We start from the raw sequence: 15,478 nt of genomic DNA, 5'->3' as shown, positions 1-15,478 counted from the left end.
AGAGATGGAGAGCCAACCAAGTCATTCCGAAAATGGCAGACCTTCCTCCGGCCCGTCTTAGGCTGTTTAAACCCCCCTTCTGGTCCAGAGGCGTGGACTGCTTTGGGCCTTTCACGGTTAAAGTTGGCCGGCGCACGGAGAAAAGGTGGGGCATTCTCTTTAAATGCTTAACAACACGCTGCATTCATCTTGAGCTACTTGACAGCATGGATGCAGATACATTTTTGATGGCCTTCAGAAGATTTATCTCACGTAGAGGCAAACCTTTGGAACTAATTTCGGACTGTGGGACTAATTTCAAAGCAGGAGAGGCAGAACTGCGAAGTGCATTCCAAGCTATGACCCCAGAATTAAAGCAGCAATTGGCTCGTGCACAAGTCAACTTCCAATTCAATCCTCCATCTGCCCCCCATTTCGGTGGAAGCTGGGAACGAGAAATCAAATCAATAAAAATGGCCCTCCGTGTTGTACTGGGAAACCAACAAACAACTGAGACAGTCCTACATACAACCCTTATTGAAGTAGAGGGCCTTCTGAACTCGAAACCCCTTGCATACATTTCCTCTAACCCTGCTGACCTTGATCCAGTCACACCAAATATGTTATTGATGGGGCGGCCTGATTCCTCTCTTCCCCAAGCAATCTACTGTCCCAGTGAACTTCTTGGTAAGAGAAGATGGCGTCACAGTCAAATCTTGGCTGACAAATTCTGGTCAGCTTTCATCCGATTCTACCTTCCAAATCTTCAAGTCAGACAGAAATGGAAAACTGACAAGGATAATTTGGATTTATGCCAGGTTGTGATGTTGGTTGACCCCCAGCTACCTTGAGCATCCTGGCCTATTGGAAGGATAACCGAAACCTACCCCGGAAAAGATGGAAAGGTTTGCAGTGCTAAAATCACCATTCAAGGTCGAGAATACATACGCCCTGTCTCCAGATTAATCCCACTCCCTGAAATCACTGAAGAAGAAACCACATAACGTATTTGCTGCACAAATCCGGGGGCGGCTGTTAGAAACTAGAACTAGAAACTTTCCAAAGAACTACAAGTTTATTTCCCCTCCACTCCACAAGGTGGTACAAGTGAGACAATCTACCTGTCAATCATTGCCTACCCTTTAAATACAGACCTGGAAGGGCGGGATTTCCTCTCTTTGTCCCCATACACACCTGACTGGAAATGTTTGGTGAGGTGTGCCATGTGTCTGTTGGAGTTATTTCAATAACCATTGGTACTCCTCATTGACACTCATCCAGCTCTGTCACCGACTCCCCCTTTTTTGACTAAGGGAGAATAAACAACAAATTGAGTGCAACCTTGTTTCCTGTGTGGTCTGTGTGGCTCCAGTCAGAACCTTAAATACCCTACAGGGGGTTACGGACGGAGGAATATTCAAAAACCCACATTCAGTACTTTACATACTAAAAGACCCTGTGCGATATTTTATTTATTCGGTCATCTGTGCAATAATTCACATCACTACTGTGCAATATCTTATCTATTTATGGTCAGACTATGTGCATACAATTTGTAATCAACACAAGTGTAGTGCAATATGGGCAATAACTCAACCATAGTGCTATAACTTATTTCATTTAACTCTCTATACTTTGTATATCTTGTATAGCCTATATTCTTTTTTTACACTTTGTTTTAGATTATTCTATATTAATTATATTTTAATTATATATTATATTAATTATTCTATATTATACTGTGTTTTAGATTTATAGAGATCCTATATGTGTGTTTGGAGCTACTGGGGACTTGAATTTCCCTGAGGGAGTCATCCCAAGGGATAAATAAAGTTGAGTCATGGGGCAAATAAACGTGAAATATTTACGTTTTTATTTAAAAAAATAAATATGGACTTCGTCTGTAGTGTGTGATAATTAGCTTACTACTTTGATGTTTATAATAACCTAAACGTTTGAGAATTAAGCAAGTTATGTCTTGAATGTTTCACCATCAACACAATGTTGTTGGCGAGAGAGCTGCCTGTGGTAAGATGGCAGCTATCTGCGGACGTTCGACTCCGTTGACCAGCAACGCGGACGAGACATCTAGCCATTCTATACATATCTATGGTAGTAACCTCATGATGCATACCCAACATTTCGGCGAATCTAGTATGCATCCGGGAAAAAAGTCATTAGTAGTAGTAGGCAGGGCTCTCAAGTTTTCAAGTTTGCTTGGAGTGAGATTCGGGCGGGGCAGGGGCCGGGCCGTGTGCGCGAGGGGGTTTCTTTCGGGTTTTTTTTTTTTGGGGGGGGGGGGTCCCTTGCAGTATCCCATCGCCATAAACTAGCTACTTAAAGAACAAAGAAATTGTTTTATTTATACCAAAATCACAAATCTTCACTTTTACACTAAATTCTGCTATATTTTAAAATAAATTGTTTTAGGTATGCAAAGTTTTAACAAACAAAATTTTTTTATGAGTGTTGTTGTAAGCAGGCATGAAAATGGATCAGGGGTTAAAAAGGTGAGAAGAGCGCGCGCGCGGCCCAGGGGGCGGGGTATGACGAGCTTTGTTCACCAACACTGTTTCACTGAACACTGTTTAACTGAACACGTTTCACTATGTTGAAGGACACCTCCTGCCCCTTCACGCAAACCTTTCCCTCAAGTTTGACCCAAGCCCATCTCCAGCTGCACTTGATCCCTGAGTCTATCTGCTTCACAGCTGCAGCATCCTCCTCTGTTAATACACTCATCCTGCAAGAATATTTTGTGTTAGTTCAAATGGAACATCAGTATTAACTGTAAACAGGGCTCGAAATTAACTTTTTTCACCACCACCCAAAATGGCAAGAAGATATTAATGTTACTAGCCAAACACAAAATGGCTAGTAAGTTTTCTTTTCTACCAGCCACACTAAGCTTAAATTTACCACCATTGGGCCAGTGTTAAAAGAAGAGCTGGTTTCTGTAACATGGTTACCCAGATGTCAGAACAGTAATTGGTCGTAAGTAAATGTCACTCTTAATTTAGATTAGTTGTGTGGTGTCATAACACTAGCACTTTAGAGAGCAAATAGACCAATCACTGTTTCTCACATTTGGGTAGAACTAACCACTGGACTACCAGATATCATTTCACCCTGGTTTTTAATTTAGAGCGAGACAGGCGGTGTTCGCTATTTTTAGGCGGCTTGAAACCATTACATTTCAATGAGTCAATAAATAACATTGCTAGCAACCAGTGTTTCTGTTACGTAGCGTTAAAAACAAGCTTGACACTAACTGTATTAACAATATCGAGCGAACAGGAGCTAATCATTTCTACCGGAGCTTTAGCTAGCTCTCACGGTGTTCAAGACAAGTTGTAGCGAACAGTGACTAGTTCCCATGTCAAGAGAGCTCCTCAGTTGAAAAAAAAAAAATCTCGGCTTTCTAACTATCAAAAAACGCCCAAATCAAGTCTGATGTTTTTTAAAACCATCCAGCGTGAACAAGGAATTTCTCCATTCAACACCACTGAGCTTAGTTTCCATATCACTCGTCTCGCAAAAGCAGGCTAGCAGGTAACAACTAGTATTTAACATCTGCAGCCGTCATGAGCTAGATAACGTGTTATGCCCTAAACTTGATTTTCAGCACGCATGTTAGAATAACATTTATGTACACGTTTGCCACAGTAAGCGACTTACCTCAACACGTAACAGCAACACAACCGTGTGACTTTTCCATTTAGCAGCTTTCCCCCTAAAACGCGTTGTTCAGATCCAGAGCCAGTGTTGCGGATTATTCCATCAGTCAGTTTAGATCCAGCGGGAAATGAGGTTGCCATGTCAATCAATAAAAATGTGACTTTGCTGTCTGAATCAGTGGAATATTCGTAAGCGAGGACTGGCAACCAGGAGTGGGTTGTACCAGCTGATCAGAACAGCAATAGAAAAGAAGCGCTAGTTATTAATAGCTATTAATCTCGATTGGCTGTAACCATTTGTATGCGTCAGTGGATGTACCCCCCCCCCAAAAAAAACCCAAAACTCTTCGGATCTACACGATTCACACAAGTCACCTATTTTGGGACCAAAACGGCAAATTTAGCCGAAAGGTGAGGGATTTTCATGCCTGTGTAAGTGTTTGTGGCAGATTTTGATGCTTGATGACTGATATTGGGGGCTCCCATTTAAAGCACTGTGGCTCAATGTCAGCCATTTTCACAGTCATGATGGATGACAGAGTTCCATTCAGAACCAACGTGTTCCTGGTCTTGGTTTTATTGAGCCCCAGCATGGAAAAAACCTTCTCTGCATCAGCATTTCAGTGTGGCAGAACTAATACCAGTTTGGCAATTGTAGATAGCCTTGGGAATCTGCTCATACCAGTCACCTTTGAAAAAAAATTAACCACGAAAGCCTAATTACACTCCTACATATTTTTCATTTTTCATTAAGTTGCTCATGTCAAAGGGTGTGTGCTGAATATTTAGGCCTACTACTCCAACAAACACTTTAATCGGCAGGTATTGGTCTTTTACAAGGAGTAGGAAAACTATAGTAACAAATAAAAGATTAAAATAAATGAAGATATGACCTGCTGATGATCCTGATGGTTCTCTTCCACCTCCAGCTCGTCTACAACTTCTGCAGGCATTCAGAGCTTAATAGGTTATGTCCGCTGTGCATTCATGGAACGCATGCTTGCAGCTGAAAGCTATTTCAGACCTCACCCAGCAACAAGAAATTCTGTTTTCTGATTGGCTGAGAAATTCTATTTTGTGATTTGCCGATGGGTTGCCATATCAAGACAGCTGTACCAGAGCAATAGTTCTTTATAGTATAGGCCATTAGAATTTCTGTGCGACGAAGTTGATCATTTCTCAGCGTGAGAAATGGCATGTGTGAGCGTGTGAACTTGTTGAAATGCGTGTTTCACACTCATTGCGTGAGACTTGAGAGCCTTGAGTAGGAGAAGTATTCGGTTTCAAACACAGCCACTGTCACACAAAATTACTCCTACAGTTAACTAACAGTGACTGCTGAGTTCTTCTCAAATTGATTGATTGATTTTTTTTTTTATTTAGTCATTTATTATTATTATTAGTTAGTAGTAGTATTTTTATTAGAATTGGTATTATTATTGTTGTTATTAATATACAATCATTGTAAATATTAATTATTTTTTTTGAGCTACTTGACTAATTTGAATTTCCCCATTGGGGGATGAATAAAGTATTTTTCTATTCTTTTCTATTCTTTTCTCCGCATTTAACCCATCCAGGTTGGCAGTTGTTGAACACACACATGCACAGGGTCACACACTCATGGAGACAGATGTCGTGCACACTGGAGTGGTGGGCAGCCAATCACAGCGTCCGGGGAGCAGGGGGGTACGGTGCCTTGCTCCTCGGCCGTGAGGTGGACTGCCACCCCTCCAGCTGTCAGTTCACCAATCTGTGAGCAGTGAGAGTGGGAATCGAATAGCCAACCTTCAGGATGACCCACTCTCACCACTGAGCCACGGCCGCAGAGGCATAAATAAGCATATATAAGTCCATTAAAAGGTGATTAAACCCTCAACAATATCAAAGATACCTGATTTGTCCTTGGAAGAATAACTTTGGAAGAGAATTACCTTTTAATTGACTCGTAAAACCGTTTCTTATTTCGATAACAACCCAAACGAGTGTGTAATTTAGTTTTTTTTAATAATTTATTCTATTTAAACACATAAATCAATGCAATGATGATTTGTGAAGGAACATATCTAAATGGTAAAAGGACTGTCCTTGTATAGCACTTTTCTAGTCTAGCTGACCACTCAAATCGCTTCTAACTACATGCCACATTCACCCATTCACCCATTCACACACACTCATACAGCACGTCTATGTCTATACACACAGTACGTGCTTTCTAATCATTCACACACACATTCATACACCGATGGATTTATCGGTAGGCAATGTGGGGTTCAGTGTCTTGCCCAAGGACACTTCGACATGGAAGCCGGAGTCGAACCACCGACCTTCCGATTGGTGGGCGACTGCTCTTCCTCCTGAGCTACAGCCGCCCCTCATCTTCTTACACATTAATGCTGTTAACAGCTGAGAGAACAATGCACTGATGCTTTCAGGCAGTGCGGTTGTTCAGGATGAAAAGATACAGATGAACAAAAGTTATATGAATTTGAATCATATTTTATTGATGATATAATATGATGTATGGAGAAGGTTTTATATTCATTTGAGGTTGACAAGCTGCCCCTCTTCCTTCTGAGGGGACACATTGGTCCACGAGTTGTTCTGGAACTGCTGTGTCTTCTGTGGGATGTAAGGCTGCTGATGTTTCACAGTCCTATGGATGTTGAGAGGCTGGTTCCATTTCAAGGACGATGACGAGTCTTTCTTGGATTTGGTTTTCAGACATTTCCTTTTGGCGGCTCTGAGACATCTTTTGACTGTTGGACTAATTCCACTTCGACTTGACTCACCAGTTCTGGCACCATGTCCGATCCAGCCTGATGAGCCAAGTCTAATGGAACCACTTCCTGTGTGTCTGCAGAGGCCGTTTCTGGTTCTGTTTCTTCTTCCACGGGTTCGGAGATCTTTGGTTCCTGGACATCGATCGGTGATGGAATGTCCTCTGTGTCTGGTTGCTCCTGGATGATTTCAGGTTTGTTGTTCTTTACGATGGTTTCTGGCGTCTTCTTGTTCTTGCGCCGACGCTTCTTTGATGTAACTTTCTCCTTTGGTTTGTCAGGGATCTTTTGTGGTTCTGTTTCGGTAACTTCCTCCACTTCAAGATTCAATACTTCTTGTGAAGCCGACTCTTCTACAGTTGGGATCTTTGGTGGAACAATGATCTGATCTAAATGGAGTTGTGGGATGATGTACAGCTCTCTTTGCTCTTCTGGCTTGTTGATGAAAGATTGAATAACAGCCTTCATGAGATCTGCCACCTTCTTCTCTTCGTCTTTGTTGCCTCCTCCTGTGATGTTAGTTTGGAGGCCAGATTAATGTTGGCGGCAGTCTGTTCTTTAAGTTGTTCTTTCAGGTTCTCGACCTCTTTCAGAAATGCCTGGTATTCAGTTTCTGCTACTGCTGGTTTTAAAGGTTTACTCAGTTCTGCAATAACTTGGTTGCACTGTTTGAGCTCCTGCTCGCACTTCTGGCGGAGATGACGCTCGCAGGTCAAAGAGTTTTCCACCTTCTTTAGTGTTTCCTCGGTCATGGAGAGGACTGCTGCGATTCTTCTGTCTGTTTCTTATGTCAGCAAGAAGTTTTTCTTCTGCAGCTTTGTCTTTAGAAGATCCATCCGATGGTAGAGATAGTTTATCTTGTCATTCTTCTGTTGGTAAGAGTTGTGGAATTTCTCCGATCCGTGATCTCGGTCGGCAGCAGAGGCGTCAGATGGAGTCCCCTCGGTTTGTGAAACTGGTAACTTCCACTTGACGCGACGAACTACAAAGGCCTGGTGATGGTCCTGCAGGAGTTGGACCTCCTCGACGTGAGGAGGCACAGCTGGAGCAGGAACCTGGGATGGTTCTTCCACTTCGTCATTTGATGTCAGAGAAGACGGGGAATCCTCGGGGACCTGGGACAGTTCTTTTTCCAACAGGTTGGTGGGTTCCTCATTACTTTCGGCGCTGCCAAAAGTAACGGTACAGGTGTAGAAACCCTCGGGCAAATCGTCGTCCACCATGTCACACCACTGAAGTGGAGGAGAGGATTTCTTGGTTTGACTCATTTTGCTTGTCTTTAAGTACTTAAAATCAAAATGACGTTTTAAGATGATACAGAACAACGTAAAAACAAGAAAACAAAACGTAAAACATTCCATATCACTTAACCACATCACAAGATAAAACTAAAATTAAAACTAAAACTACCCTTCATGTTTACAGTCCTGGTTATCTGTAAGCCATGTTTTTAGTTGTTTCTTAAAAGCTACATATGGGGCGGTCTGTGGCGTAGTGGGTACAGCAGACGCCACATGTACAGAGGCTATAGTCCTCGTGCAGCTGGCCCCGGTTCGAATCCCGCATGGGACGGCCCTTTGCTGTGTGTTATTCCCCTCTCTCTGCCCCTTGCTTCCTGTCTCTCTTCACTGTTCTATATATAATAAAGGCATAAAAAGCCCCAAAAAATATATAATAAAAAAAGCTACATATGTTGAATTTTCCCTTATGGCCAACGGAACTGTGTTCCATGTAGATCAACCAAAGACTGATAGGACCTTCTGTGCAAATGCCGTTCTCCTAAACTGTACCTCACAGTCCCCCCTGATGGCTGATCTTGTCATTGTCACCCTGTTTTTTTTTTTTTGTATAATTGTTTAATTGGTTTAAGAGTGGTGACACCCGCAAACATCCAGGATGTAAAACAGTCGATATCAATATGGGATAAAATCATACAGTGCAGGTAGGCTTTTGCAGCTGCATTTGTAATAAAAGGTCTGATTTGTTTAAAATTTTGTATATTGAATTTTAAAGTGCTGGTAACCTTCTTGTGTTTCTTAAAAGTAAGATTAGAGTCCAGTATCACCCCGAGATACTTGAATTCAGTTACTGTCTCCAATTCCACTCCGTCCAAGAAGACACCATGTTCATTTGGAGACATTGGTGGGTCAGTGGTATAACTTGTGTGTTTGTTATGGGCTTTGCATTTAGACATTTTGCTGAGACATTGGTGGTATATTATAACTTGTTCCTTTTTTGGAGAACAGCATGTGCACAGTTTTTTTTCTCATTAATGCATTGGTTAGCTTATCTGCTGTTGACATAGCATCCTTTCCCTGAGTGTAAATCACAGCATCATCAGCATACATCAAGACATTAATTTCCGGGCAGACATCTGGGAGATCATTAATGTACATGGAAAATAACAAAGGCCCCAGAATTGAGCCCTGTGGAACTCCAACAAGACTATCTCAATAGCAAGACTTAGCATCATCAACCCTAACACACTGCGTTCTACCTGACATATATGACTCAAACCATGAAACAGCATCAGCAGAAAGGTTAAAATGAGTGAGTTTGTTTAAGAGTACCTGATGGTTGACAGTATCAAACGCTTTCCTGAGATCCAAGAACACAGCTCCTACACAGGGGTTCTTATCCATTACATTTTCAATGAAAAAACAGTTCGCCGTCTCAGTAGAGTGACTGGCCCGGAAGCCAAACTGCATTCTGTGGAGTGGGGTAAATCCTTTATCAAGATGATTGATTAGCTGAGTTGCTACCCACTTCTCTGCAACCTTAGAGACAATCGGTAGGAGGCTAATGGGCCGATAATTGGCTACCTGTGTTTTGGACCCAGCTTTGAAAATGGGTAACACTGAGGCCGTCTTCCAGGAAGTTGGAACCACTTTTTCATTAAGTGATTGGTTAACCAAGAGGGAGATAGGCTTTGCTAAGACATCCATATGAGTTTTAACAAAGTTGGTGTCGATACCGTGAATATCCTTAGCTTTAGAATTAAGGGCTGCAATTATCTTTTTTACCTCCATCTCAGTTATGTTTTCAAGCTGGAAAATAGGATGATTTTCATTGATCTCACGAGGTTGAATGGTGGAGGGACTAAATAGCCTTGTGATGACAGTTACACTATCTAGAAAGTAATCATTAAAAGTATTTGCCAACACAGCTGGATCCTTAACCACATCATTGTGGCATGACAAAGATTTTAGAAAAACAAGTTGATGAGCAGGTTTAATGTAAATACTGTAAATCTACCAAAATGAATGGAAAAAAATACCCCTCATAATAACTAAACAATAAGTGGTATCCACCTAGACTAACAACACTACTGTATTTTGTATTACTTACAGTTTTATAATCAACAAACTCTGTTATTCCTGAATGTTATTCAAATTGTTTTCCTTGCTTATAAATCGGACAAATGGGGTGTAGCGCTCCATGTTTCAAGCTCTCCTTTTAATTTGCTGACTTATGACTGCAACAAGACAGCCCATTGAAGTCACAAGTTAAGAGTCTCATGCTAATTCGTACTTGGAAAGTCTTAATCATAATAAACTAAAACAGTCTAGGTTCTTAGCGAAAAAAGAGGTTGAAACATATAACAAGCTTATTATACTGGTAAAGAAAAAAAGTACTGATTCCCTTCCTTCAACCAAATAATCAAGTTTGTATCTTTTCTGTAGAATGCCAGGAAAATTGTTGCCATCCCACAAACGGACTTTGAGGAGCTGCAGAGGAGAAAGAAGAGGAAGAGTGGGTAAGAAGTGTTTCCTTTATCCAAAACAAGTAAATACCTCAGGTATTCCAGATACAGCAGTAAATATCTGCCTGATTGAATGGGGAGTTCTCACCATGTTGTAATGAAATGTAATGTGTCCACCTATGCTTGATTTCAAATTTGACTTTTCATGCACATTGTGAAAAAGGGGAGCACATGGCATATGGATGGCAGTGTTACAATGTTTTTTTTTAGATTTGTCTTTATTGTATGAATCGTGGTTTTCTGACACCTTGGCATGTTCTGGTCGTGAGTGCGGTGACTTGCTTTTGGTTTTTTAAGATTTGTCTTTATTAAAACATATACAGTAAAATACATTAACCTTTTAACTAGCTCACAACTAGACTGCCTTTAATTGAATTGCAAGTCCAAGCAAGTGATCTAAATACAGTAGCTGCTTGTTTATCTACTCATGAATAACTTCAGTGTCGACAAGTTGAAATTTGAGAATCACAAGTAACTTGTCTCATCGGCTAATTTGTTTTATCTCACCTTCTTCCACTAGTGTCACAGACGAGCGCACCATGGCAAACATGGAAGAGCTGGTCCTGGCAGCAGAAGAGCTGCCAGCCATCAGCAAAGCCCTCCAGGACCTTGGATATTTTGCCAGGGCCCATAAAATTATCGACAGATATGGAGGTGGCATCTGTTAAGGCCACATTCAAGTGCGTCATCTGCAGAGGTGTGTAAGATAAAACATAAAAGGGATAGTTCAACATTTTGGCAAATTATTCTATTACAATAATCTCTATAGTCATATGAGTAGGTTAATTTCCTTTAATTATCAGTGTCTGTTTTTGTACTCACTGAGCAGCTCATGTCTCTACCCCACAGATTTTAAAACAACAGACACTGATAATTAAAGGTAATGTACATAGTCATATAACTATAGAGATTATGGGGAAGGTGAATTTCTGAAATTTTGAGCCATCCCTGCATGAATTTGTGGATTTTCTATATTTAATAGATAATAAGCTCTGTTATGCATTAACAAGATGTAAGTGAATATTGACATGAAGATACTGATGATCAATTTTCATGAATCTTGCAGATCCAATGAAGCACCCTGTTGCCAGCTCATGCTGCCGCAGCCTGATAGGTTGCCGGGTCTGCATTGAGCAGTGGGTGGCCCATGAGCCCAGCTGCCCGAAGTGCCGCAAGGGGGACTTCGAGCAAAAGAGCTTCCCAATAACAGGGATACACGAAACTGTTTCGGTCTTTAAAGATGTCATACGGGATTAGTGAATTGAAAATGTATTTATTTATTTTTTTGGTTCATAATTGTTAATGGTTCTTTTAGTGTTTATTTTGTTAGTTAGTTAAGTTAGTTATAGTTATGAAAGGGAATGTTTGAATTGCTACCAGTGTGTGTGCGTGTTATATAGTTCTGTTGAGATTGTGTTTTGAATAAATGTGTTTGTTGTTGTTTGTACTATTTTGTTTACTGAGTACTAGTTTATTTCATGAGTTGTGCGTTTGGGCTCAAGTGCTAGTTCTATTAGTTAAACACATGCCACACAGACATGATTTGTTTTGTTTTAACACATTCAAACCATTAAAATGGTTCTCCACTTTGTCCACACACCTGCAACCTTTTGGCTGTTTTCAAATGAGCAAAATGCAAGGTCACATTACAGGGTCTGACATGTTCACTCTTAACTGTAGTCTATGTCATTACAATGGATTACAATGGATATTGAAACAATGTTGAAATCCCAGCACATCAACGAAACTTCAATGGTATTTTAGTAACCTATGCCTATACCACAGTTTAATCTAAAAAGGTCTAAATTAATTTATTAAAAACATTATTATTAGACTATTAACATTCATATCTTGTAAAGCGACCTTGAGTATTATGAAAGGCGCTATATAAAACTAATTTATTGTTATTATTATTATTAATCCTGCTATCTACAGCCAGGATGGGCTATGAGCAAAATATAGAAACTATAGCAGACTAAAGCCCTATTCGGACGGGACTAGTTTAATGGGGGGACCTGGGGTAAAGTAATAATAACCGGGAAATCTAGTCCCGTCCGACTTATAGCGGAGTATGTCGGTAAACTTTGCCGAGAATTCTACCTCCTGTGAAACGGTCCGGAGTATCTACCATAGGTAATACTAATCCCGTGCGAATGCGACCTTCAGTAATAAGTACGGAATATATCGTCACATCCTTTTAAAGAGAGAAACAATTAGGTGTAAAATAGAAAATGACACTTAAGTTTCGTTGTGCAATCCTTTTTTTAAACTATACTTTACATTCAGGTAAAATAAGTATCCTGAGCAAAACTTTTGGTGAACAGTACTTTACATTAAGGTCAAAAATGAATAAATATTCTGTTCTGTTACACTGTACAATACGTTTTAGTAATACTTATCATTCAGGTAAACAAACAAAAAAGTCTTCTGCGTTTGTATACAATAATTTTGGAGCAGAATGCTTTATATTCAAGAAAACTCCTCCCATGTTAGATGTATATTACAGGGATTTCTTGTCCCGTCCGAATTGGTCATTTCTTCTCCGTGGCGTCGTCTGATTAACCAACATTACCATACGTGCCCCCATTGACCTAGTCCCGTCCGAATAGGGCTTAAGCCTGTAGGCTATATCGCCTAGCACAAACAACACCCCATGCATTTTTTTTAAATCAAACAATCGTTTTTATTGCATTTTTCTTTTTTTTTCTTTTAATGCGCTAGGCTATCTCCCGCAGTTGCCGTCGTCCAGATCCCCCCGCCCGGCCTGGAGCGTAGCACAGCTACTTCTGCACAGGTTGTGCGAATTCATATGTATTTGCAGTACTCAGTCGTCAGTGTTGGGAAGTAACGGATTACATGTAACGGCGTTACGTAATCAAATTACAAATTTTGAGTAACTATAATCCGTTAGTTACTGCTTCAGTAAGTGGTAATCAGATTACCGTTACTCTGCTAAAATAAATGGATTACATTGCGGTACTTTCCTATTTTTGGTCTTCCAATCCAACACTGACAAAACGCAATCACATTCACATCAATCACAACAGACATCACATAGAATATTCTATGATGTCTATGTTCACAACCTCCGGTCAGAATGTTGGTGAGACGTCTCGCATCACTCACGTTCACTCACGTCAGACACCCTCACCTGTTATCAGTGCTAGTCCGCGCAATGGAGTCTGACGACGAGAGCCTGCCATGCCCTGGCAAAAATGTGTTTGTCTCTTGGAAATTCAAGAACCACTTTATATTTAAAGAGGAGAAGGATGGGCGGAATTTGATTGTGCAACGCAAACTCTGTTTGCCAGCAAAGAATCTGCTTTCGACGTCAAAAGACTCTACTTCCAACCTACGGAAACATCTATTGGTAAGTAGCCTACAGTGCAATATCTGTTATTGGAATATTGGCGCCATCAAGCAAGTTCTGTTGGCTGGAGTTAGCTAGCTCGTAATATTTCATATAACATCACAGTCTGCTGTTACGGAGGAGCGATGCAATAACCCACTCACTATCTGTCATATTAAACTGTCTTTTTGTGAAAAAACCTAGCCTACTTTTTCTGTTTAGTTTTCGTTGTGTGCTGCTGGCATATTATGTTCTGATGCTGTGCTAGCATGTTAAGGGGGGCTGCTAGCTAGCGTGCAAGCGTGAATGGACATCTTTGGGTTTGTTTGTTCGTGGCCGTGGGCATTCACGTTAGCATATCTATCATCGGTTATTTTTATATTCTAGGCTGTGGAAAACTATATGTAGGTTTTCAGGCTGTGAAACCTATGAATATTTAATATGATTTTGTGATATGTCGTCATTTTATCATCCAAATGGCTGTTTGACTCGTGGGTATTTTTCTAATAAGCTACAAATTTCCCCTATGAGCCCTCGTTCACTGTACACGCGTGTTTCCCTTCCGAGAACCGTGGCAAAGTGTTTATTTCATTTAATTTCATTATTGCATCAAATTGGATGCAATATTGGATGTGCGCGCTTCCACACACTATTTTATGAAGCCTTACATTTGCATTTCTGAGAAAACGGAGACTTGGGGAGCTTTCCGCACTCTACTCTCTAGAACTACCACTCAGGTTTAGCGATGCAGTCAAAACCACTGTGAAAAGCATGGGAGCCCCGTTGCCGTAGGGTGGCTCTCGAGGCAGGCTATGTAAGAAGCTTAAACCAGCATCCAGTGTCCACGCCTATAATGCCGCCTACTGGTCATTTTTCAAAACACAACGCCCTCGTTTACAAAGTGTTCTGATGTTCAGGAATTAATTGAACATTCATGCTCACATATAGTCATGGAAACGAATAAAGAAATCAATATGACTTAAGCACCATGGGCAGCATAATGAAGAGTTCAGATGCAAAACCCCCTAACTCCATTTCTGAAGAACTGCACTTGTATATTTTTAGTGAACCCAATTGTTGGTTTGGTTTAAATTCATGTACTTGATAATACATATAGATATTTAAACTAAATAAATAAAATAAAAATATATTTTTGGATATTAGTATTACATAAAAATTAATTATGAAATGTTTCTGTAAAGGCACTGAACTTTTCATGTGTCCTTAAAAAGAAGAGGTACCTGTGTCGTCACAGTAGTTAATGTAAACTCAATTTGTTCTAAATGTTATGCCAGTTAACAGTGCGGTGGAGGGTGATCTGATATGGAAACATCTCTCTAACATTGATATTTTGCCTTCATTTTATTTTTTAGAGGAAGCATCCCAGAGTCATGGTCACCCAGGCAGCCACATCGCACCTCACGGAGTCCAGTGACTCAAGCAAGCCTCCGCTGAAGCAAGCCACCCTAACCACCACTTCTGCCGTCACACAAAGAAAAGTCAACTCATTGGTTTTTGACTACATCGTCAGTGAGGTTCAGCCCTTTTCCATCGTGGAAAAAAAGCACCTTTCGCAACTTGGTGGAAGGACTAAGCGGGGGAAAGAGCCCTGTTTGCAGGAAAATAATAATGGCCCAAATGGAATAAAACTTCAAGAGGATGAAGCTGACAGCAGTTGAAGTTCTTCAACACATTGAGCATGTGTGCACAACAGCAGATATATGGACAGCCCATCACCGAAGTTTCATTGGCATCACATGCCACTGGATTGAGCCAGACACATTGGCTCGCAAATCAGCTGCTCTGGCATGTGAGAGAGTCAGAGGACGTCACACCTATGATGTCATCTCTGCCAAAATAAGCCAGGTGCATGCCGAATATCAGATCCAAGGCAAGGTTAGCGCTACAGTCACTGACAATGGTAGCAATT

Source organism: Odontesthes bonariensis, chromosome 23 (assembly GCF_027942865.1).
Source record: "Odontesthes bonariensis isolate fOdoBon6 chromosome 23, fOdoBon6.hap1, whole genome shotgun sequence".
In the NCBI taxonomy this organism is placed as follows: Eukaryota; Metazoa; Chordata; class Actinopteri; order Atheriniformes; family Atherinopsidae; genus Odontesthes; species Odontesthes bonariensis.
Note: the sequence above shows the minus strand (reverse complement) of the source record.